Raw genomic sequence first — 24,494 nt, 5'->3', positions numbered from 1 at the left:
CCCCGATGCCCACACACTCTCACGCAGGTGCCTGCACACTCTAACCCCGACGCCCACGCCCTCTCACCTCAACACCCTCACCCCGACGCACACGCACCCTCACCCCGACGCCCGCGCACTCTCACCCCGACGCCCGCGCACTCTCACCCCGATGCCCGCGCACCCTCACCCCGACGCCCGCGCACTCTCACGCCGCGCCCGCGCACTCTCACCCCGACGCCCGCGCACTCTCACCCCGATGCCAGCGCACTCTCACCCCGACGCCCGCGCACTCTCACCCCGACGCCCGCGCACTCTCACCCCGATGCCCGCGCACTCTCACCCCGCGCCCGCGCACTCTCACCCCGACTCCTGCGCACTCTCACCCCGTCGCCCGCGCACTCTCATCCCGCGCCCGCGCACTCTCACCCCGACGCCCACGCACTCTCACCCTGACGCCCGCGCGCTCTCACCCCGTCGCCCGCGCACTCTCACCCCGACGCCCATGCACTCTCACCCCTTCGCCCGCGCACTCTCATCCCGCGACCGCGCACTCTCACCCCGTCGCCCGCGCACTCTCACCTCGACGCCCACGCACTCTCACCCTGACGCCCGCGCACTCTCACCCCGTCGCCCGCGCACTCTCACCCCGACGCCCATGCACTCTCACCCTTTCGCCCGCGCACTCTCATCCCGCGCCCGCGCGCTCTCACCCCGACGCCCATGCACTCTCACCCTGACGCCCGCGCACTCTCACCCCGTCGCCCACGCGCTCTCACCCCGTCGCCCACGCGCTCTTACCCCGTTGCCCATGCACTCTCACCCCGTCGCCCACGCACTCACACTGCCGCCCGCGCACTCTCACCCCGTCGCCCACGCACTCTCAGCCCGTCGCCCACGCATTCTCACCCCGTCGCCCACGCACTCTCACCCCGTCGCCCGCGGACTCTCACCCCGTCGCCCACGCACTCTCACCCCGTCGCCCACGAACTCTCACCCCGTCGCCCTCGCACTCTCACCCCGTCGCCCACGCACTCTCAGCCCGTCGCCCACGCACTCTCACCCCGTCGCCCACGCACTCTCACCCCGTCGCCCGCGGACTCTCACCCCGTCGCCCACGCACTCTCACCCCGTCGCCCACGCACTCTCACCCCGTCGCCCTCGCACTCTCACCCCGTCGCCCGCGCACTCTCACCCCGTCGCCCACGCACTCTCACCCCGTCGCCCACGCACTCTCACCCCGTCGCCCGCGCACTCACCCCGTCGCCCACGCACTCTCACCCCGTCGCCCATGCACTCTCACCCCGTCGCCCGCACACTCACCCCGTCGCCCGCTTACTCTCACCCCGACGCCCGCGCACTCTCACCCCGTCGCCCGCGCACTCTCATCCCGCGCCCGCGCATTCTCACCCCGACGCCCACGCACTCTCACACTGCCGCCCGCGCACTCTCACCCCGTCGCCCGCGCACTCTCACCCCGTCGCCCGCGCACTCTCATCCCGCGCCCGCGCACTCTCACCCCGACGCCCACGCACTCTCACCCCGACGCCCGCGCACTCTCACCCCGTCGCCAGCGCACTCTCGCCCCGTCGCCCGCGCACTCACCCCGACGCCCGCGCACTCACCCCGACGCCCGCGCACTCTCATCCCGCGCCCGCGCACTCTCACCCCGTCGCCAGCGCACTCTCGCCCCGTCGCCCGCGCACTCACCCTGACGCCAGTGCACTCTCACCCCGTCGCCCGCGCACTCTCATCCCGCGCCCGCGCACTCTCACCCCGACGCCCATGCACTCTCACCCTGACGCCCGCGCACTCTCACCCCGACGCTCCGCACTCTCACCCCGTCGCCCGCGCGCTCTCACCCCGTCGCCCACGCACTCTCACCCCGTCACCCGCGCACTCTCACCCCGTCGCCCACGCACTCTCACCCCGTCGCCCACGCACTCTCACACTGCCGCCCGCGCACTCTCACCCCGTCGCCCGCGCACTCACCCCGTCGCCCACGCACTCTCACCCCGTCGCCCACGCACTCTCACCCCGTCGCCCACGCACTCTCACCCCGTCGCCCGCGCACTCTCACCCCGTCGGCCGCGCACTCTCACCCCGGCGCCTGTGCACTCTCACCTCGCGCCCGCGCACTCTCACCCCGACGCCTGCGCACTCTCACCCCGACGCCTGCGCACTCTCACCCCGACGCCCCCGTCCTCTCATCTCGACGCCCACGCACTCTCATGCCGACCCCCGCGCACTCTCACCCCGGCGCCCGCGCACTCTCATCCCGACGCCCGCGCACTCTCACCCCGACGCACATGCACTCTCACCCTGACGCCCGCGCACTCTCACCACGCGCCCGCGAACACTCACCCCGTCGCCCGCGGACTCTCACCCCGTCGCCCACGCACTCTCACCCCGTCGCCCACGCACTCTCGCCCCGTCGCCCTCGCACTCTCACCCCGTCGCCCACGCACTCTCAGCCCGTCGCCCACGCACTCTCACCCCGTCGCCCACGCACTCTCACACCGTCGCCCGCGGACTCTCACCCCGTCGCCCACGCACTCTCACCCTGTCGCCCACGCACTCTCACCCCGTCGCCCTCGCACTCTCACTCCGTCGCCCGCGCACTCTCACCCCGTCGCCCACGCACTCTCACCCCGTCGCCCACGCACTCTCACCCCGTCGCCCACGCACTCACCCCGTCGCCCACGCACTCTCACCCCAACGCCCACGCACTCACCCCAACGCCCACTACACTTTCACCCCGATACCCTCACCCCGGGGCCCACGCACTCTCATCCCGACGCCCGCGCACTCTCACCCCGACGCCCGCGCACTCTCACCCCGACGCCCGCGCACTCTCACCCCGACGCCCGCGCACTCTCACCCCGCGCCCGCGCACTCTCACCCCGACGCCCGCGCACTCTCACCCCGACGCCCGCGCACTCTCACCCCGACGCCAGCGCACTCTCACCCCGACGCCCGCGCACTATCACCCCGGCACCCACGCACTCTCACCCCGACACCCACGCACTCTCACCCCGACGCCCGCGCACTCTCAGCCTGTGACCTACGCACTCTTGCCTGACACACACGCACACTCACCCCGACGCCCACGCGCTCTCACCCCGACGCCTGCGCACTCTCACCCTGACGCCCACGCACTCTCACCCTGACGCCCGCGCACTCTCTCCCCGACGCCCGCGCACTCTCACCCTGACGCCCACGCACTCTCACCCCGACGCCCGCGCACTCTCATCCCGACGCCCGCGCACTCTCATCCCGATGCTCGCGCACTCTCACCCCGGCGCCCATACACTCTCACCCAGGTGCCCGCACACTCTCACCCCGGCGCCCACGCACTCTCACCCCGGCGCCCACACACTCTCACCCCGATGCCCATGCACTCTCACTCCGATGCCCGCACACTCTCACCCCGGTGCCCGCACACTCTCACACCAATGCCCGATGCACTCTCACGCCGATGCCCGCGCAGTCTCAACAAGGTGCCCACGCACTCTCACCCCGGCGCCCACACACTCTCACCCTGATGCCCGCCCACTCTCACTCGGATGCCCGCAGACTCTCACCCCGGTGCCCGACGCACTCTCACCCCGATGCCCGCGCACTCTCATCCAGGTGCCTGCACACTCTCACCCCGACGCCCACGCACTCTCATCCCGACGCCCGCGCACTCTCATCCCGATGCCCGCGCACTCTCACCCCGCGCCCGCGCACTCTCACCCCGACGCCTGCACACTCTCACCCCGACGCACATGCACTCTCACCCTGACGCCCGCGCACTCTCACCCCGCGCCCGCGTACTCGCACCCCAACGCCTGCGCTCTCTCACCCCGACGCCTGCGCACTCTCATCCCGACGCCCGCGCACTCTCATCCCGACGCCCGCGCACTCTCACCCCGACGCCTGCGCACTCTCATCCCGACGCCCGCGCACTCTCATCCCGACGCCCGCGCACTCTCACCCCGATGCCTGCGCACTCTCACCCCGATGCCCACGCACTCTCGCCCCGACGCCCACATTCTCGCACCCCGGCGCCCGTGCACTCTCACCCCGACGCCCGCGTACTCTCACCCCGACGCCTGCGCACTCTGACCCCGACGCCCATGCACTCTCACCCCGATGCCCGTGCACTCTCTCCCCGGCAGCCATGACCTCTCACCCCGATGCCCATGCACCCTCAGCCCGGCGCCCGCGCACTCTCACCCCGATGCCTGCGCACTCTCAACCCGTCGCCCATGCACTCACACCCCGCGCCCGCGCACTCTCACCCGACGCCCGCGCACTCTCACCCTGATGCCTGCGCACTCTCACCCCGGTGCCCATGCACTCACAACATTGTGCCCGCGCACTCTCACCCCAGCGCCCATGACCTCTCACCCCGATGCCCACGCACTCTCACCACGACGCCCACGCACTCTCACCACGACGCCCACGTACTCTCACCCCGACGCCTGCGCACTCTCATCCCGACGCCCGCGCACTCTCACCCCGATGCCCACGCACTCTCACCACGACGCCCACGTACTCTCACCCCGACGCCTGCGCACTCTCACCCCGGCGCCCGTGCACTCTCACCCCGACGCCCGCGTACTCTCACCCCGATGCCTGCGCACTCTCACCCCAGCGCCCATGACCTCTCACCCCGATGTCCAAGCACTCTCACCCCGACGCCCGCGTACTCTCACCCCGACGCCTGCGCACTCTCACCCCGACGCCCATGCACTCTCACCGCGATGCCCGTGCACTCTCACCCCTGCAGCCATGACCTCTCACCCCGATGCCCATGCACCCTCAGGCCGGCGCCCGCGCACTCTCATCCCGATGCCTGCGCACTCTCACCCCGTCGCTCACGCACTCTCACCCCGACGCCGGTGCACTCTCACCCTGACGCCCGCGCTCTCACATCCCGCGCACGCGCACTCTCACCCGACGCCCGCGCACTCTCACCCAGGCACCCGCGCACTCTCACCCCTGCGCCCATGCGCTCTCACCCCGATGCCCGTGCACTCTCACCCCGATGCCCATGCACCCTCAGCCCGGCGTCCGCGCACTCTCACCCCGACGCTCACCCACTCTCACCCGGTGCCCGCGCACTTACCCCGCCGCCCATGCACTCTCACCCCGGCACCCAAACACTCTCATCCAGGTGCCCGCACACTCGCACGCAGGTGCCCGCGCACTCTCACCCCGGCGCCCACACACTCTCACCCCGATGCCCGTGCACTTTCACTCCGATGCCCGCAGACTCTCACCCCGGTGCCCGCAGACTCTCACCCCAGTGCCCGCGCACTCTCACCCCGGCGCCCATACACTCTCACCCAGGTGCCCGCACACTCGCACGCAGGTGCCCGCGCAGTCTCACCCCGGCGCCCAGACACTCTCATCCCGATGCCCGTGCACTCTCACTCCGATGCCCGCAGACTCTCACCCCGATGCCCGTGCACTCTCACTCTGATGCCCGCAGATTCTCACCCAGGTGCCCGCGCACTCTCACCCCGATGCCCGCACACTCTCACCCAGGTGCCTGCACACTCTCACCCCAACGCCCACGCACTCTCACCCCAACGCCCACGCACTTTCACCCCGATACTCTCACCTCGGGGCCCACGCACTCTCACCCCGACGCCCGCGCACTCTCACCCCGACGCCCGCGCACTCCCACCCCGGCGCCCATGCACTCTCACCCGGCGCCCGCGCACTCTCACCCCGGCGCCCGTGCACTCTCACCCCGGTGCCCGCGCACTCTCACCCCAGCGCCCATACACTCTCACCCAGGTGCCCACACACTCGCACGCAGGTGCCCACGCACTCTCACCCCGGCGCCGCACTCTCACCCCGATGCCCGTGCACTCTCACTCCGATGCCCGCAGGCTCTCACCCCGGTGCCCGACGCACTCTCACGCTGATGCCCGCACACTCTCACGCAGGTGCCTGCACACTCTCATCCCGACGCCCACGCCCTCGCACCTCGACACCCTCACCCCGACGCACACGCACCCTCACCCCAACGCCCACGCACTCTCACCCCGACGCCCGCGCACTCTCACCCCGATGCCCGCGCACTCTCACCCCGCGCCCGCGCACTCTCACCCCGACGCCCGCGCACTCTCACCCCGACGTCCGTGCACTCTCACCCCGCGCCCGCGCACTCTCACCCCGACGCCCGCGCACTCTCACCCCGACGCCTGCGCACTCTCACCCCGACGCCTGCGCACTCTCACCCCGACGCCTGCGCACTATCACCTCGGCACCCACGCACTCTCACCCCGTCGCCCGCGCACTCTCACCCCGTCGCCCACGCACTCTCACCCCGTCGCCCACGCACTCTCACCCCGTCGCCCACGCACTCACCCCGTCGCCCGCGCACTCTTACCCCGTCGCCCACGCACTCTCACCCCGACACCCACGCACTCTCACCCCGACGACCGCGCACTCTCAGCCTGTGACCTACGCACTCTCACCCTGACGCCCGCGCACTCTCACCCCGTCGCCCACGCACTCTCACCCCGCGCCCGCGCACTCTCACCCCGACGCCCGCGCACTCTCACCCCGACGTCCGTGCGCTCTCACCCCGATGCCCGCGCACTCTCATCCCGCGCCCGCGCATTCTCACCCCGACGCCCACGCACTCTCACACTGCTGCCCGCGCACTCACCCCGTCGCCCGCGCACTCTCATCCCGCGCCCGCGCACTCTCACCCCGACGCCCACGCACTCTCACCCCGACGCCCGCGCACTCTCACCCCGACGCCCGCGCACTCTCACCCCGTCGCCAGCGCACTCTCGCCCCGTCGCCCGCGCACTCACCCCGACGCCCACGCACTCTCACCCCGTCGCCCGCGCACTCTCATCCCGCGCCCGCGCACTCTCACCCCGACGCCCATGCACTCTCACCCTGACGCCCGTGCACTCTCACCCCGTCGCCCGCGCACTCTCATCCCGCGCCCGCGCACTCTCACCCCGACGCCCATGCACTCTCACCCTGACGCCCGCGCACTCTCACCCCGACGCCCGCGCACTCTCACCCCGACGCCCGTGCACTCACCCTGACGCCCGTGCACTCTCACCCCGTCGCCCGCGCACTCTCATCCCGCGCCCGCGCACTCTCACCCCGACGCCCATGCACTCTCACCCTGACGCCCGCGCACTCTCACCCCGACGCCCCGCACTCTCACCCCGTCGCCCGCGCACTCTCACCCCGTCACCCGCGCACTCGCACCCCGCCGCCCGCGCACTCTCACCCCGTCGCCCGCGCACTCACCCCGTCGCCCACGCACTCTCACCCCGTCGCCCACGCACTCTCACCCCGTCGCCCACGCACTCTCACCCCGTCGCCCGCGCACTCTCACCCCGTCGCCCGCGCACTCTCACCCCGTCGCCCGCGCACTCTCACCCCGGCGCCTGTGCACTCTCACCTCGCGCCCGCGCACTCTCACCCCGACGCCTGCGCACTCTCACCCCGACGCCTGCGCACTCTCACCCCGACGCCCCCGTCCTCTCACCCCGGCGCCCACGCACTCTCATCCCGACCCCCGCGCACTCTCACCCCGACGCCCGCGCACTCTCATCCCGACGCCCACGCACTCTCATCCCGACCCCCGCGCACTCTCAACCCGTCGCCCACGCACTCTCACCCCGGCGCCCACGCACTCTCACCCCGACCCCACGCACTCTCACCCCGACGCCCGCGCACTCTCATCCCGACGCCCGCGCACTCTCACCCCGACGAACATGCACTCTCACCCTGACTCGCACGCAGGTGCCCGCGCACTCTCACCCCGGTGCCCAAACACTCTCACCCCAATGCCCGTGCACTCTCACTCCGATGCCCGCAGATTCTCACCCAGGTGCCCGCGCACTCTCACCCCGATGCCCGCACACTCTCTCCCAGGTGCCTGCACACTCTCACCCCAACGCCCACGCACTCACCCCAACGCCCACGCACTTTCACCCCGATACCCTCACCCCGGGGCCCACGCACTCTCACCCCGACGCCCGCGCACTCTCACCCCGACGCCCGCGCACTCTCACCCCGACGCCCGCGCACTCTCACCCCGACGCCCACGCACTCTCACCCCGCGCCCGCGCACTCTCACCCCGACGCCCGCGCACTCTCACCCCGACGCCCGCGCACTCTCACCCCGACGCCCGCGCACTCTCACCCAGGTGCCCGTGCGCTCTCACCCAGGTGCCCGTGCGCTCTCACCCAGGTGCCCGTGCACTCTCACCAGGTGCCCGCGCATTCTCACCCTGATGCCTGCGCACTCTCACCCCGGCGCCCATGACCTCTCACCCCGATGCCCACGCACTCTCACCCCGACGCCTGCGCGCTCTCCCCGACGCCCGCGCACACTCACCCCGATTCCCACGCACTCTCACCCCGATGCCCACGCACTCTCACCCCGACGCCTGCGCGCTCTCCCCGACGCCCGCGCACTCTCATCCCGACGCCCGCGCACTCTCATCCCGATGCTCGCGCACTCTCACCCCGGCGCCCATACACTCTCACCCAGGTGCCCGCACACTCTCACCCCGATGCCCACGCACTCTCACCCCGGCGCCCACACACTCTCACCCCGATGCCCATGCACTCTCACACCGATGCCCGCAGACTCTCACCCCGGTGCCCGATGCACTCGCACACCAATGCCCGATGCACTCTCACACCGATGCCCGCGCAGTCTCAACAAGGTGCCCACGCACTCTCACCCCGGTGCCCACACACTCTCACCCTGATGCCCGCCCACTCTCACTCCGATGCCCGCAGACTCTCACCCCGGTGCCCGACGCACTCTCACCCCGATGCCCGCGCACTCTCACCCCGATGGCCGCACACTCTCACCCAGGTGCCTGCACACTCTCACCCCGACGCCCACGCACTCTCACCCCGACACCCGCGCACTCTCATCCCGACGCCCGCGCACTCTCATCCCGATGCCCGCGCACTCTCACCCCGCGCCCGCGCACTCTCACCCCGACGCCTGCGCACTCTCACCCCGACGCACATGCACTCTCACCCTGACGCCCGCGCACTCTCACCCCGCGCCCGCGTACTCGCACCCCAACGCCTGCGCACTCTCACCCCGACGCCTGCGCACTCTCACCCCGACGCACATGCACTCTCACCCTGACGCCCGCGCACTCTCACCACGACGCCCACGTACTCTCACCCCGACGCCTGCGCACTCTCACCCCGACGCACATGCACTCTCACCCTGACGCCCGCGCACTCTCACCACGACGCCCGCGTACTCGCACCCCAACGCCTGCGCACTCTCACCCCGACGCCTGCGCACTCTCACCCCGACGCACATGCACTCTCACCCTGACGCCCGCGCACTCTCACCACGACGCCCGCGCACTCTCACCCTGACGCCCGCGCACTCTCACCCCGACGCCTGCGCACTCTCACCCCGACGCACATGCACTCTCACCCTGACGCCCGCGCACTCTCACCCCGCGCCCGCGTACTCGCACCCCAACGCCTGCGCACTCTCACCCCGACGCCTGCGCACTCTCACCCCGACGCACATGCACTCTCACCCTGACGCCCGCGCACTCTCACCACGACGCCCACGCACTCTCACCACGACGCCCACGTACTCTCACCCCGACGCCTGCGCACTCTCATCCCGACGCCCGCGCACTCTCATCCCGATGCCCGCGCACTCTCACCCCGATGCCTGCGCACTCTCACCCCGATGCCCGCGCACTCTCACCCCGATGCCTGCGCACTCTCACCCCGATGCCCACGCACTCTCGCCCCGACGCCCACATTCTCGCACCCCGGCGCCCGTGCACTCTCACCCCGACGCCCGCGTACTCTCACCCCGACGCCTGCGCACTCTCACCCCGACGCCCATGCACTCTCACCCCGATGCCCGTGCACTCTCACCCCGGCAGCCATGACCTCTCACCCCGATGCCCATGCACCCTCAGCCCGGCGCCCGCGCACTCTCACCCCGATGCCTGCGCACTCTCACCCCGTCGCCCACGCACTCTCACCCTGACGCCGGTAAACTCTCACCCTGACGCCCGCGCTCTCACACCCCGCGCCCGCGCACTCTCACCCGACGCCCGCGCACTCCCACCCTGATGCCTGCGCACTCTCACCCCGGCGCCCATGCACTCTCAACATTGTGCCCGCGCACTCTCACCCCAGCGCCCATGACCTCTCACCCCGATGCCCACGCACTCTCACCACGACGCCCACGTACTCTCACCCCGACGCCCGCGCACACTCACCCCGATGCCCACGCACTCTCATCCCGACGCCCACGCACTCTCACCACGACGCCCACGTACTCTCACCCCGATGCCCATGACCTCTCACCCCGATGCCCACGCACTCTCACCACGACGCCCACGTACTCTCACCCCGACGCCTGCGCACACTCACCCCGGCGCCCGTGCACTCTCACCCCGACGCCCGCGTACTCTCACCCCGACGCCTGCGCACTCTCATCCCGATGCCTGCGCACTCTCACCCCAGCGCCCATGACCTCTCACCCCGATGCCCAAGCACTCTCACCCCGACGCCCGCGTACTCTCACCCCGACGCCTGCGCACTCTCACCCCGACCCCTGCGCACTCTCACCCCGACGCCCATGCACTCTCACCGCGATGCCCGTGCACTCTCACCCCGGCAGCCATGACCTCTCACCCCGATGCCCATGCACCCTCAGCCCGGCGCCCGCGCACTCTCATCCCGATGCCTGCGCACTCTCACCCCGCGCCCGCGCACTCTCACCCGACGCCCGCGCACTCTCACCCCGACGCCCGCGCACTCTCACCCCGAAGCCTGCGCACTCTCACCCAGGCGCCCACGCACTCTCACCCAGGCACCCGCGCACTCTCACCCCTGCGCCCATGCGCTCTCACCCCGATGCCCGTGCACTCTCACCCCGATGCCCATGCACCCTCAGCCCGGCGTCCGCGCACTCTCACCCCGACGCTCACCCACTCTCACCCGGTGCCCACGCACTCACCCCGCCGCCCATGCACTCTCACCCCGGCACCCATACACTCTCACCCAGGTGCCCGCACACTCGCACGCAGGTGCCCGCGCACTCTCACCCCGGCGCCCACACACTCTCACCCCGATGCCCGTGCACTTTCACTCCGATGCCCGCAGACTCTCACCCCGGTGCCCGCAGACTCTCACCCCGGTGCCCGCGCATTCTCACCCCGGCGCCCATACACTCTCACCCAGGTGTCCGCACACTCGCACGCAGGTGCCCGCGCACTCTCACCCCGGCGCCCAAACACTCTCACCCCGATGCCCGTGCACTCTCACTCCGATGCCCGCAGACTCTCACCCCGATGCCCGTGCACTCTCACTCTGATGCCCGCAGATTCTCACCCAGGTGCCCGCGCACTCTCACCCCGATGCCCGCACACTCTCACCCAGGTGCCTGCACACTCTCACCCCAACGCCCACGCACTCTCACCCCAACGCCCACGCACTCTCACCCCGATACCCTCACCCCGGGGCCCACGCACTCTCACCCCGACGCCCGCGCACTCTCACCCCGGCGCCCATACACTCTCACCCAGGTGCCCGCACACTCTCACCCCGGCGCCCACGCACTCTCACCCCGGCGCCCATGCACTCTCACACCGATGCCCATGCACTCTCACCCCGATGCCCATGCACTCTCACACCGATGCCCGCAGACTCTCACCCCGGTGCCCGATGCACTCTCACACCAATGCCCGATGCACTCTCACACCGATGCCCGCGCAGTCTCAACAAGGTGCCCACGCACTCTCACCCCGGTGCCCACACACTCTCACCCTGATGCCCGCCCACTCTCACTCCGATGCCCGCAGACTCTCACCCCGGTGCCCGACGCACTCTCACCCCGATGGCCGCACACTCTCACCCAGGTGCCTGCACACTCTCACCCCGACGCCCACGCACTCTCACCCCGACACCCGCGCACTCTCATCCCGACGCCCGCGCACACTCATCCCGATGCCCGCGCACTCTCACCCCGCGCCCGCGCACTCTCACCCCGACGCCTGCGCACTCTCACCCCGACGCACATGCACTCTCACCCTGACGCCCGCGCACTCTCACCCCGCGCCCGCGTACTCGCACCCCAACGCCTGCGCACTCTCACCCCGACGCCTGCGCACTCTCACCCCGACACACATGCACTCTCACCCTGACGCCCGCGCACTCTCACCACGACGCCCACGTACTCTCACCCCGACGCCTGCGCACTCTCATCCCGACGCCCGCGCACTCTCATCCCGATGCCCGCGCACTCTCACCCCGATGCCTGCGCACTCTCACCCCGATGCCCACGCACTCTCGCCCCGACGCCCACATTCTCGCACCCCGGCGCCCGTGCACTCTCACCCCGACGCCCGCGTACTCTCACCCCGACGCCTGCGCACTCTCACCCCGACGCCCATGCACTCTCACCCCGATGCCCGTGCACTCTCACCCCGGCAGCCATGACCTCTCACCCCGATGCCCATGCACCCTCAGCCCGGCGCCCGCGCACTCTCACCCCGATGCCTGCGCACTCTCACCCCGTCGCCCACGCACTCTCACCCTGACGCCCGCGCTCTCACACCCCGCGCCCGCGCACTCTCACCCGACGCCCGCGCACTCTCACCCTGATGCCTGCGCACTCTCACCCCGGCGCCCATGCACTCTCAACATTGTGCCCGCGCACTCTCACCCCAGCGCCCATGACCTCTCACCCCGATGCCCACGCACTCTCACCACGACGCCCACGTACTCTCACCCCGACGCCTGCGCTCTCTCACCCCGACGCCCACGCACTCTCATCCCGACGCCCGCGCACTCTCACCCCGACGCCCACGTACTCTCACCCCGACGCCTGCGCACTCTCACCCCGACGCCCATACACTCTCACCCCGATGCCTGCGCACTCTCACCCCAGCGCCCATGACCTCTCACCCCGATGCCCAAGCACTCTCACCCCGACGCCCGCGTACTCTCACCCCGACGCCTGCGCACTCTCACCCCGACGCCTGCGCACACTCACCCCAGCGCCCGTGCACTCTCACCCCGATGCCCACGTACTCTCACCCCGACGCCTGCGCACACTCACCCCAGCGCCCGTGCACTCTCACCCCGACGCCCGCGTACTCTCACCCCGACGCCTGCGCACTCTCACCCCGACGCCCATGCACTCTCACCGCGATGCCCGTGCACTCTCACCCCGGCAGCCATGACCTCTCACCCCGATGCCCATGCACCCTCAGCCCGGCGCCCGCGCACTCTCATCCCGATGCCTGCGCACTCTCACCCTGTCGCCCACGCACTCTCACCCTGACGCCGGCGCACTCTCACCCTGACGCCCGCGCTCTCACACCCCGCGCCCGCGCACTCTCACCCGACGCCCGCGCACTCTCACCCTGATGCCTGCGCACTCTCACCCCGGCGCCCATGCACTCTCAACATTGTGCCCGCGCACTCTCACCCCAGCGCCCATGACCTCTCACCCCGATGCCCACGCACTCTCACCACGACGCCCACGTACTCTCACCCCGACGCCCATGCACTCTCACCGCGATGCCCGTGCACTCTCACCCCGGCAGCCATGACCTCTCACCCCGATGCCCATGCACCCTCAGCCCGGCGCCCGCGCACTCTCATCCCGATGCCTGCGCACTCTCACCCCGCGCCCGCGCACTCTCACCCCGACGCCCGCGCACTCTCACCCCGAAGCCTGCGCACTCTCACCCAGGCGCCCACGCACTCTCACCCAGGCACCCGCGCACTCTCACCCCTGCGCCCATGCGCTCTCACCCCGATGCCCGTGCACTCTCACCCCGATGCCCACGCACTCTCACCCCGATACCCTCACCCCGGGGCCCACGCACTCTCACCCCGACGCCCGCGCACTCTCACCCCGACGCCCGCGCACTCTCACCCCGGCGCCCGTGCACTCTCACCCGGCGCCCGCGCACTCTCACCCCGGCGCCCGTGCACTCTCACCCCGGTGCCCGCGCACTCTCACCCCAGCGCCCATACACTCTCACCCAGGTGCCCACACACTCGCACGGAGGTGCCCACGCACTCTCACCCCGGCGCCACACTCTCACCCCGATGCCCGTGCACTCTCACTCCGATGCCCGCAGGCTCTCACCCCGGTGCCCGACGCACTCTCACGCTGATGCCCGCGTACTCTCACCCAGGTGCCCGCGCACTCCCACCCCGATGCCCGCACACTCTCACGCAGGTGCCTGCACACTCTCACCCCGACGCCCACGCCCTCTCACCTCGACACCCTCACCCCGACGCACACGCACCCTCACCCCGACGCCCACACACTCTCACCCCGACGCCCGCGCACTGTCACCCCGACGCCCGCGCACTCTCACCCCGACGCCCGCGCACTCTCACCCCGACGCCCGCGCACTCTCACCCCGATGCCCGCGCACTCTCACCCCGCGCCCGCGCCCTCTCACCCCGACGCCCGCGCACTCTCACCCCGCGCCCGCGCACTCTCACCCCGACGCCCGCGCACTCTCATCCCAACGCCCGCGCACTCTCACCCCGACGCCCGCGCACTCTCACCCCGACGCCCGCGCACTCTCACCCCGACGCCTGCGCACTCTCACCCCGACGCCTGCGCACTCTCACCCCGACGCCCGCGCACTATCACCTCGGCACCCATGCACTCTCACCCCGACACCCACGCACTCTCACCCGACGCCCGCGCACTCTCAGTCTGTGACCTACGCACTCTTGCCTGACACACACGCACACTCACTCACGATGCCTGCGCACTCTCACCGGACACCCACACACTCTCACCCAGCCACCCATGCACTCTCACCAATGAGGTATGCACACACTCACCCAGGTGCCCACGCACTCTCACCCAGGTGCCCGTGCGCTCTCACCCAGGTGCCCGTGCGCTCTCACCCAGGTGCCCGCGCATTCTCACCCTGATGCCTGTGCACTCTCACCCCGGCGCCCATGCACTCTCAACATTGTGCCCGCGCACTCTCCACCCCGACGGCCGCCCGCTCTCATCCCAATGACCGCGCACTCTCACCCCGACGCCCGCGCACTCTCACCCCTACACCCGGGCACTCTCAACCCTACGCCTGACACTGTCACCCCTACACCCAGGCACTTTCACCCTGACGCCCGGGCACTCTCACCCCGACCCTCGTGCACTCTCACCCATGACGCATGCACACTCTCACCCCGACGCCCACGCACCCTTATCCATGTTATGGGCCAAGGTTTAGAGAACCCCAAAGTGTATCATGGAGTTCACCTGACCCACAACTTTTAATAGATTGTGGTATGGGGAGCACACGGCCCACTCTACAGGTGTGGTACAGCAGAAATGGAAAAGTATGTTTTCAAGCAAAACAATGTTTATTCTATGAACTCAAGTTAACCTTTTTAAAACATACATCTTAGCAACCATTAATTCAAATACAACCTCCAAAGAATACAACACTAAGTAATCCTTTAAGCTTTCCTTTTAACATCCATATGACTTAAAACACCTTTTACCAGAAGCACATCAGGTTAAAGTCACTACTGTTATTAGTTTTAAATCACCAGGGTGGAGTTACAGTCTTTAGACTACAGAGAGATATTCATACACCTTCTGGCTGTGACTGCAGCTATCCAGCTCTGAAAACGAAACTAAAACTCTCCCTGCAGCAAACAGCCTAAAACAAAATTAAAAAGCTGACAGATGCCCAGCTCCACCCACTCTCTGACATCACTGCAGTAATAAACACCCATTTCTTAAAGGTACTCTCAGATGACACCTCCCTCCAAGAAGAAAAACCCCATCAAGTTCAAGGTGGTTTCATTTTTGACCTTTTCACCATCCTTTAAGAAATTAACTGAGTGCTGAATTTGGTGCTTTTTGAGTGCGATAGTGAGAGTTTGGTGACTGAGGCAGTGCTGAATTTGGTGCTTTTTGAGTGCGATAGTGAGAGTTTGGTGACCGAGGGAGTTAGGTGAGGAGGGAGTAAGGTGCTCCTTTCATTTTGTTTCCGACATTTCCGCAAAGAGTGCGAAGAGAGCCAGGAGTTTACAGGAAGTGTAGCTGACTGGGAGCAGAGTCGGAGGGCGGAGCTCTAGTTAGTCCACACAGCAGCTATATTCTTTAAGGTAAGAGGGGATGGAGGCTAGGCCAGTTACATGCTCCTCCTGTAGGATGTGGGTGGTGAGGGATACCATCGGTGTCCCCACTGACTATACCTGCGGGAAGTGCACCCAGCTTCAGCTCCTCAAAGACCGTGTTAGGGAACTGGAGCTGAAGCTGGATGAACTTCGGATCATCCGGGAGGCAGAGGGGGTGATTGAGAAGAGTTACAGGGAGGTAACCACACCCAAGGTGCAGGACAAGAATAGCTGGGTTACAGTCAGGGGGAAAAAAACAAACAGGCAGACAGTGCAGGGATCCCTCGTGGCCGTTCCCCTTCAAAACAAGTATACCGTTTTGGATGCTGTTGGGGGGGATGACCTACCGGGGGAAGGCCCTAGCGGTCAGGTCTCTGGCACGGAGTCTGGCTCTGGGGCTCAGAAGGGAAGGGGGGAGAATAGAAAAGCAATAGTTGTAGGAGATTCAATGGTTAGGGGAATAGATAGGAGATTCTGTGGTCGCGAGCGAGACTCCCGGAAGGTATGTTGCCTCCCGGGTGCCAGGGCCAGGGATGTCTCGGATCGTGTCATCAGGATCCTTAAGGGGGAGGGGGAGCAGCCAGAAGTCGTGGTGCACATTGGTACCAACGACATAGGTAGGAAAAAGGGTGTGGAGGTAATAAACAAGTTTAGGGAGTTAGGCTGGAAGTTGAAAGCCAGGACAGACAGAGTTGTCATCTCTGGTTTGTTGCCGGTGCCACATGATAGCGAGGCTAGGAATAGGGAGAGAGTGCAGTTGAACACGTGGCTGCAGGAATGGTGTAGGAGGGAGGGCTTCAGGTATTTGGATAATTGGAGCGCATTCTGGGGAAGGTGGGACCTGTACAAGCAGGACGGGTTGCATCTGAACCAGAGGGGCACCAATATCCTGGGAGGGAGGTTTTCTAGTACTCTTCGGGAGGGTTTAAACTAATTTGGCAGGGGAATGGGAACTGGATTTGTAGTCCAGCAACTAAGGTAGCCGATATTCAGGACGCCAAAGCATGTAATCAGGCAGTGGGGAAGGGAACACTGACAAAGGAGAGTATTTGCAGGCACGGAGATGGGTTGAAGTGTGTATACTTCAACGCAAGAAGCATCAGGAATAAGGTGGGTGAACTTAAGGCATGGATCGGTACTTGGGACTACGATGTGGTGGCCATCACGGAAACCTGGATAGAAGAGGGGCAGAAATGGTTGTTGGAGGTCCCTGGTTATAGATGTTTCAATAAGATTAGGGAGGGTGGTAAAAGAGGTGGGGGGGTGGCATTATTAATTATTAATTAGAGATAGTATAACAGCTGCAGAAAGGCAGTTCGAGGAGTATCACCCTATTGAGGTAGTATGGGTTGAAGTCAGAAATAGGAAAGGAGCAGTCACCTTGTTAGGAGTTTTCTATAGGCCCCCCAATAGTAACAGAGATGAGGAGGAACAGATTGGGAACAGATTTTGGAAAGATGCAGAAGTCATAGGGTAGTAGTCATGGGCGACTTTAACTTCCCAAATATTGAGTGGAAACTCTTTAGATCAAATAGTTTGGATGGGGTGGTGTTTGTGCAGTGTGTCCAGGAAGCTTTTCTAACACAGTATGTAGATTGTCCGACCAGAGGAGGGGCAATATTGGATTTAGTACTGGGTAATGAACCAGGGCAAGTGATAGATTTGTTAGTGGGGGAGCATTTTGGAGATAGTGACCACAATTCTGTGACTTTCACTTTAGTAATGGAGAGGGATAGGTACGTGCAACAGGGCAAGGTTTACAATTGGGGGAAGGGTAAATACGATGTTGTCAGACAAGAATTGAAGTGCATAAGTTGGGAACATAGGCTGGCAGGGAAGGACACAAGTGAAATGTGGAACTTGTTCAAGGAACAGGTGCTACGTGTCCTTGATATGTATGTCCCTGTCAGGCAGGGAAGAGATGGTCGAGTGAGGGAACCATGGTTGACAAGAGAGGTTGAATGTCTTGTTAAGAGGAAAAAGGTGACTTATGGAAGGCTGAGGAAACAAGGTTCAGACAGGGCATTGGAGGGATACAAGATAGCCAGGAGGGAACTGAAGAAAGGGATTAGGAGAGCTAAGAGAGGGCATGAACAATCTTTGGCGGGTAGGATCAAGGAAAACCCCGAGGCCTTTTACACATATGTGAGAAATATGAGAATGACTAGAGCGAGGGTAGGTCCGATCAAGGACAGTAGCGGGAGATTGTGTATTGAGTCTGAAGAGATAGGAGAGGTCTTGAATGAGTATTTTTCTTCTGTATTTACAAACGAGAGGGGCGATATTGTTGGAGAGGACAGTGTGAAACAGATTGGTAAGCTCGAGGAAATACTTGTCAGGAAGGAAGATGTGTTGGGCATTTTGAAAAACTTGAGGATAGACAAGTCCCCCGGGCCTGACGGGATATATCCAAGGATTCTATGGGAAGCAAGAGATGAAATTGCAGAGCCGTTGGCAATGATCTTTTCGTCCTCACTGTCAACAGGGGTGGTACCAGGGGATTGGAGAGTGGCGAATGTCGTGCCCCTGTTCAAAAAAGGAACTAGGGATAACCCTGGGAATTACAGGCCAGTTAGTCTTACTTCGGTGGTAGGCAAAGTAATGGAAAGGGTACTGAAGGATAGGATTTCTGAGCATCTGGAAAGACACTGCTTGATTAGGGATAGTCAGCACGGATTTGTGAGGGGTAGGTCTTGCCTTACAAATCTTATTGAATTCTTTGAGGAGGTGACCAAGCATGTGGATGAAGGTAAAGCAGTGGATGTAGTGTACATGGATTTTAGTAAGGCATTTGATAAAGTTCCCCATGGTAGGCTTATGCAGAAAGTAAGGAGGCATGGGATAGTGGGAAATTTGGCCAGTTGGATAACGAACTGGCTAACCGATAGAAGTCAGAGAGTGGTGGTGGATGGCAAATATTCAGCCTGGATCCCAGTTACCAGTGGCGTACCGCAGGGATCAGTTCTGGGTCCTCTGCTGTTTGTGATTTTCATTAATGACTTGGATGAGGGAGTTGAAGGGTGGGTCAGTAAATTTGCAGACGATACGAAGATTGGTGGAGTTGTGGATAGTAAGGAGGGCTGTTGTCGGCTGCAAAGAGACATAGATAGGATGCAGAGCTGGGCTGAGAAGTGGCAGATGGAGTTTAACCCTGAAAAGTGTGAGGTTGTCCATTTTGGAAGGACAAATATGAATGCGGAATATAGGGTTAACGGTAGAGTTCTTGGCAATGTGGAGGAGCAGAGAGATCTTGGGGTCTATGTTCATACATCTTTGAAAGTTGCCACTCAAGTGGATAGAGCTGTGAAGAAGGCCTATGGTGTGCTCGCGTTCATTAACAGAGGGATTGAATTTAAGAGCCGTGAGGTGATGATGCAGCTGTACAAAACTTTGGTAAGGCCACATTTGGCGTACTGTGTACAGTTCTGGTCGCCTCATTTTAGGAAGGATGTGGAAGCTCTGGAAAAGGTGCAAAGAAGATTTACCAGGATGTTGCCTGGAATGGAGAGTAGGTCTTACGAGGAAAGGTTGAGGGTGCTAGGCCTTTTCTCATTAGAGCGGAGAAGGATGAGGGGCGACTTGATAGAGGTTTATAAGATGATCAGGGGAATAGATAGAGTAGACAGTCAGAGACTTTTTCCCCGGGTGGAACACACCATTACAAGGGGACATAAATTTAAGGTGAAAGGTGGAAGATATAGGAGGGATATCAGAGGTAGGTTCTTTACCCAGAGAGTAGTGGGGGCATGGAATGCACTGCCTGTGGAAGTAGTTGAGTCGGAAACATTAGGGACCTTCAAGCAGCTATTGGATAGGTACATGGATGACGGTAAAATGATATAGTGTAGATTTATTTGTTCTTAAGGGCAGCACGGTAGCATTGTGGATAGCGCAATTGCTTCACAGCTCCATGGTCCTAGGTTCGATTCCGGCTTGGGTCATTGTCTGTGCGGAGTCTGCACGTCCTCCCCGTGTCTGCGTGGGTTTCCTCCGGGTGCTCCGGTTTCCTCCCACAGTCCAAAGATGTGCGGGTTAGGTGAATTGGCCAATGATAAATTGCCCTTAATGTCCAAATTGCCCTTGGTGTTGGGTGGAGGTGTTGAGTTTGGGTATGGTGCTCTTTCCAAGAGCCGGTGCAGACTCAAAGGGCCGAATGGCCTCCTTCTGCACTGTAAATTCAATGATAATCTATGATTAATCTAGGACAAAGGTTCGGCACAACATCGTGGGCCGAAGGGCCTGTTCTGTGCTGTATTTTCTATGTTCTATGTTCTAAATGCACACAGTAAATATACTTTATCGTTTAAAAAAACAACACACCAAGGTATAGTAATATAGTCCATTTTTTTTCGTTATTCTTTCTTCAACTGAAATCCTTCTCAATTGACTCTTTGAACAAGAAGGTCTCTACGCGATCCGTCCATTTCTCTACGCCACGGCATTTCTCTTTAAAGTCAGATACTTTAGTTCTATCTGATCACAGAGTTCCTTTTAATTCTCCAACACAGGAGCATTGGTTATCACAGCTTTCAGGCAGTCAAATGCCTGTTGACATTCCGCTGTCCACTGGAATTTGTTACGCTTATTCAGCAAATCCATCAGTGGAGCAATCACGCTACAAAACATTTGCACAAATGTTCGATCGGATCCACTCATGCCAAGAACTCGCATTACTTCCGTTCGTCTTGAGGGTATCGGAAACTCCTCAATAACTGTTGGTTTCACATCCCGTGGCACCAATCGACCCTGTCCGATTGTATGGCCAAGGAAAGTGACCTGGGCTTTTCCAAATTCACTTTTGGCTAGGTTTAACACCAAACCCAACTCCTGAAGTCGATCGAATAACTCCATCAGATATTTTAAATGTTCTTTCCATGTCTGGCTGAAAATTACCAGATCGTCGATGTATACCGCACAATTGGGTAATCCTGAAACGACTTTGTTAGTTAACCGTTGAAATGTGGCTGGGGCATTTTTCATGCCAAATGGCATAACTCTGAATTGGTATATACCATCTGGAGTCACAAAAGCTGAAATCTCCTTCGCCCTTTCGGATAAAGGTACCTGCCAGTAATCTTTAAGTAAATCCAGTTTGGAAATAAAAGCGGATTGTCCCACTTTCTCAATGCAAACCTCCAAACGTGGGATAGGATAAGAGTCCATCCTTGTAATTGCATTAACCTTTCTATTGTCCACACACAACCGTTGGGTACCATCTGGTTTAGGGACCATCACTATGGGTGAGATCCATTGGCTGCAAACCACTTCAATCATGCCATTTTTAAGCATACTCTCAACCTCTTTGTTAACCTGTGCCAATTGTAAAGGGTTAAGTCTGTATGGATGTTGTCTGATTGGAACAGCATTTCCCACATCTACATCATGTCTAGCCATTTTAGTACTTCCCAATTTATCTCCACAAACTTGCCCATGTGCTATCAATAACTCTTTCATGTCAGTTCGTTTTTCCTCTGGAGGGTAACACAGCAATTAACCCAATAAGAACATCCTTGTTTTCCAATTGAATTTGAGGTATGTCAAATTCACAGTCATCTGGATTTGGTTCGTCACTTTGAGTTAGAATCATTAAAACCGCCTCCTTTTCCTCTCCTTCCCTTTCAAAGTACCTTTAAGCATACTCACATGACACACTCGGTGAGTTTTCCTTCTATCTGGTGTTTTTACCACATAATTCACCTCACTTAATTTCCTTTCAATCTGATGCGGTCCACAAAACCTTGCTTTTAAAGGTTCACCTGCCACTGGTAACAACACTAAAACTTTATCCCCACTGGCAAAACTACGAACTTTGGATTTTTTTTGTCCGCTACCCATTTCATCACATTTTGTGCAACCTTTAAATGTTGTCTAGCCAATTCACCTGCTCTATTTAATTGTTCCCTAAAATTTGACACGTAATCCAATAATATAATTTCCGATTTCTCACTCACCAATTTTTCCTTAATCAATTTAAGTGGTCCTCTTACCTCATGACCAAAAATTAGTTCAAAAGAATTAAATTTGGTTGACTCATTCAGTGCATCCCTAATTGCAAGCAGTACGAATTGAATTCCTTTATCCCAATCCTCTGGATAATCGTGACAATAAGCCCTCAACGTTGTCTTTAATGTCTGATGCCACCTTTCTAATGCTCCCTGCGATTCTGAATTGTACACAGTTGATTTAAATTGTTTTATTCCTAAGCTATCCATAACTTCTTTGAATAACGTTGAGGTAAAATTCGATCCTTGATCCGATTGTATTTCTGTGGGTAGTCCATATCTAGTAAAGAGTTTAAGTAACTCTTCCACAATCTTTTTAGCTGTAATATTACGTACTGGAAAAGCCACTGGAAACCTACTAGACACATCCATTATCATCAAAAGATATTGATTCCCACTTTTTGTTTTATGCACAATCAATTAGGACCCTTGTAAAAGGTTCCTCAAATGCTGGAATGGGTATTAAGGGTGCTGGTTTTATCACTGCTTGAAGTTTCCCTATCACTTGACAAGTGTCACATGTTTGACAAAATTTAACTACAACTTCATGTAGTCCAGGCCAATAAAAATGTTTCTGGATTTTAGCTTGAGTTTTCCTTATTCCCAAATGACCTCCCACTGGTACCTCATGTGCAACTCGCAACACCTCCTTTCTATACCCTACCGGCAATACTACTTGATGAACGTCTGCCCACTTTTCATCCGCCTGCATATGTAAAGGTCTCCATTTTCTCATCAAGGCATCACTTTTACGGTAATAACACTCTGGTATACACTCAGATTCCTCTTCCGTATATGCTTTGTGATACATCCATTTTATTTCTACATCTTTCTGTTGTAACTCCGCCAATTTTCCTGAAATAAAAATATCCGCCTCATCCTCCACCTGTTCTTGTCCTTTTTCAACCATCTGATCAAAAATTGTTTCTGATATTTGCACTTCAACTTCATCTTCACTCTTTGATTTCTCCTCTTGTCTTAACCTGTGACTTTGCGACCTTGTTACTACACAATCCCGAAAAATCCCAGGATATTCGTCCTTCAACACTTCAGTTGACTGATTTTCCACTGGCTTATCCACCATAGTAGGCATCACTCCCACCTGCGATCAAGCTATGTCATTGCCCAAGATAAACTGTATTCCTGGCCAAGATAGTTTCTCCATTACTCCTACTACCACTTCACCACTCTTCACTGGACTTTTCAACCTCATCTTATATAATGGAACACTACTCCTCTCACCCTGAATTCCACATATTACCACCTTTTCTGGCAACATTCTTCCCAAACTACATAACTCCTCATCTCTTACCATTAAAGATTGACTAGCTCCCGTATCTCTTAAAATTGTGACTTCTTTACCTGCTCCTCCTGATACACATGAGTAAGCTTTACCCACATAAGTAAATTCTTCAAAGAGATCTGGCACCTTCTTATCAATCACCACCCTTGAACAGGCTGTACAATCTATTGTGCCTCCTTCGCTTCACTTGGGCTTTCCTTTACCACTCTAACAAACCCCACTGTCTTATCCTGTTTTACCACATCAGCCTTCCCAGTGCTTTTCTTCAAACTCCAACGCTGTGACTTTACATGGCCTAGTTTATTACAGTGAAAACATTTGACATTTTTCATGTCTCTTCCACCCTCCTGGATTTTTTTTTTAATCTGAGGTACACTCTCCTTATTACCTCCCATCAGGTCACCTTTACTTCTACCACTTGAGTATTTCTCATGTCCCCAGTTTCTATCCCTCACCGGCTGAAACTGATGTCGGAAACCAAACTTTGATTTATGAACTAATTCACAATTATCTGCCATTTCCGCTGCTAATCTCACAGTTTTAACCCTCTGCTCTTCCACATGAGTTCTCACTACATCAGGAATTGAACTTTTAAACTCCTCCAAAGTATAATTTCTCTGAGAGCTTCATACGTTTGGTCTATTTTCAAAGCCCTTATCCACCTATCAAAATTACTCTGTTTGAGCCTTTCAAACTCCATGTATGTTTGACCAGGTTCTTTCCTTAAATTTCGAAACCTTTGTCTGTAGGCTTCAGGCACGAGTTCATATGCACCTAAGATGGATTTTTTTCACCTCCTCATACGTCCCAGATACCTCCTCCAGTAGTGATGCAAACACTTCATGAGCCCTACCTATCAGCTTTGTTTGAATCAGTAATACGCACATGTCCTGTGGTCTTTTCATTTGTTTAGCTACCTTCTCAAATGAAATGAAAAGGGCTTCCACCTCCTTCTCGTCAAACCGTGGCAATGCTTGGACATATTTAAATAGATGCCCACCAAGCTTTCGATTTGACGCTCTTTCTCACTATCCTCATCACTATCATCC

At 60.8% G+C, this 24,494-nt stretch overlaps 1 protein-coding gene across 1 annotated transcript in view; it reads left to right on the top strand.

Moving 5' to 3' along the window:
- LOC140392649 (paired box protein Pax-7-like) overlaps positions 1–24,494 on the top strand; it is a 1,255,382-nt gene that overhangs the window by 475,544 nt on the left and 755,344 nt on the right.

Source organism: Scyliorhinus torazame, chromosome 16 (genome assembly GCF_047496885.1).
Source record: "Scyliorhinus torazame isolate Kashiwa2021f chromosome 16, sScyTor2.1, whole genome shotgun sequence".
NCBI classification, from domain to species: domain Eukaryota; kingdom Metazoa; phylum Chordata; class Chondrichthyes; order Carcharhiniformes; family Scyliorhinidae; genus Scyliorhinus; species Scyliorhinus torazame.
The sequence above is the reverse complement of the archived record's forward strand: the minus strand, read 5'-3'. Positions and strand labels throughout refer to the sequence as shown.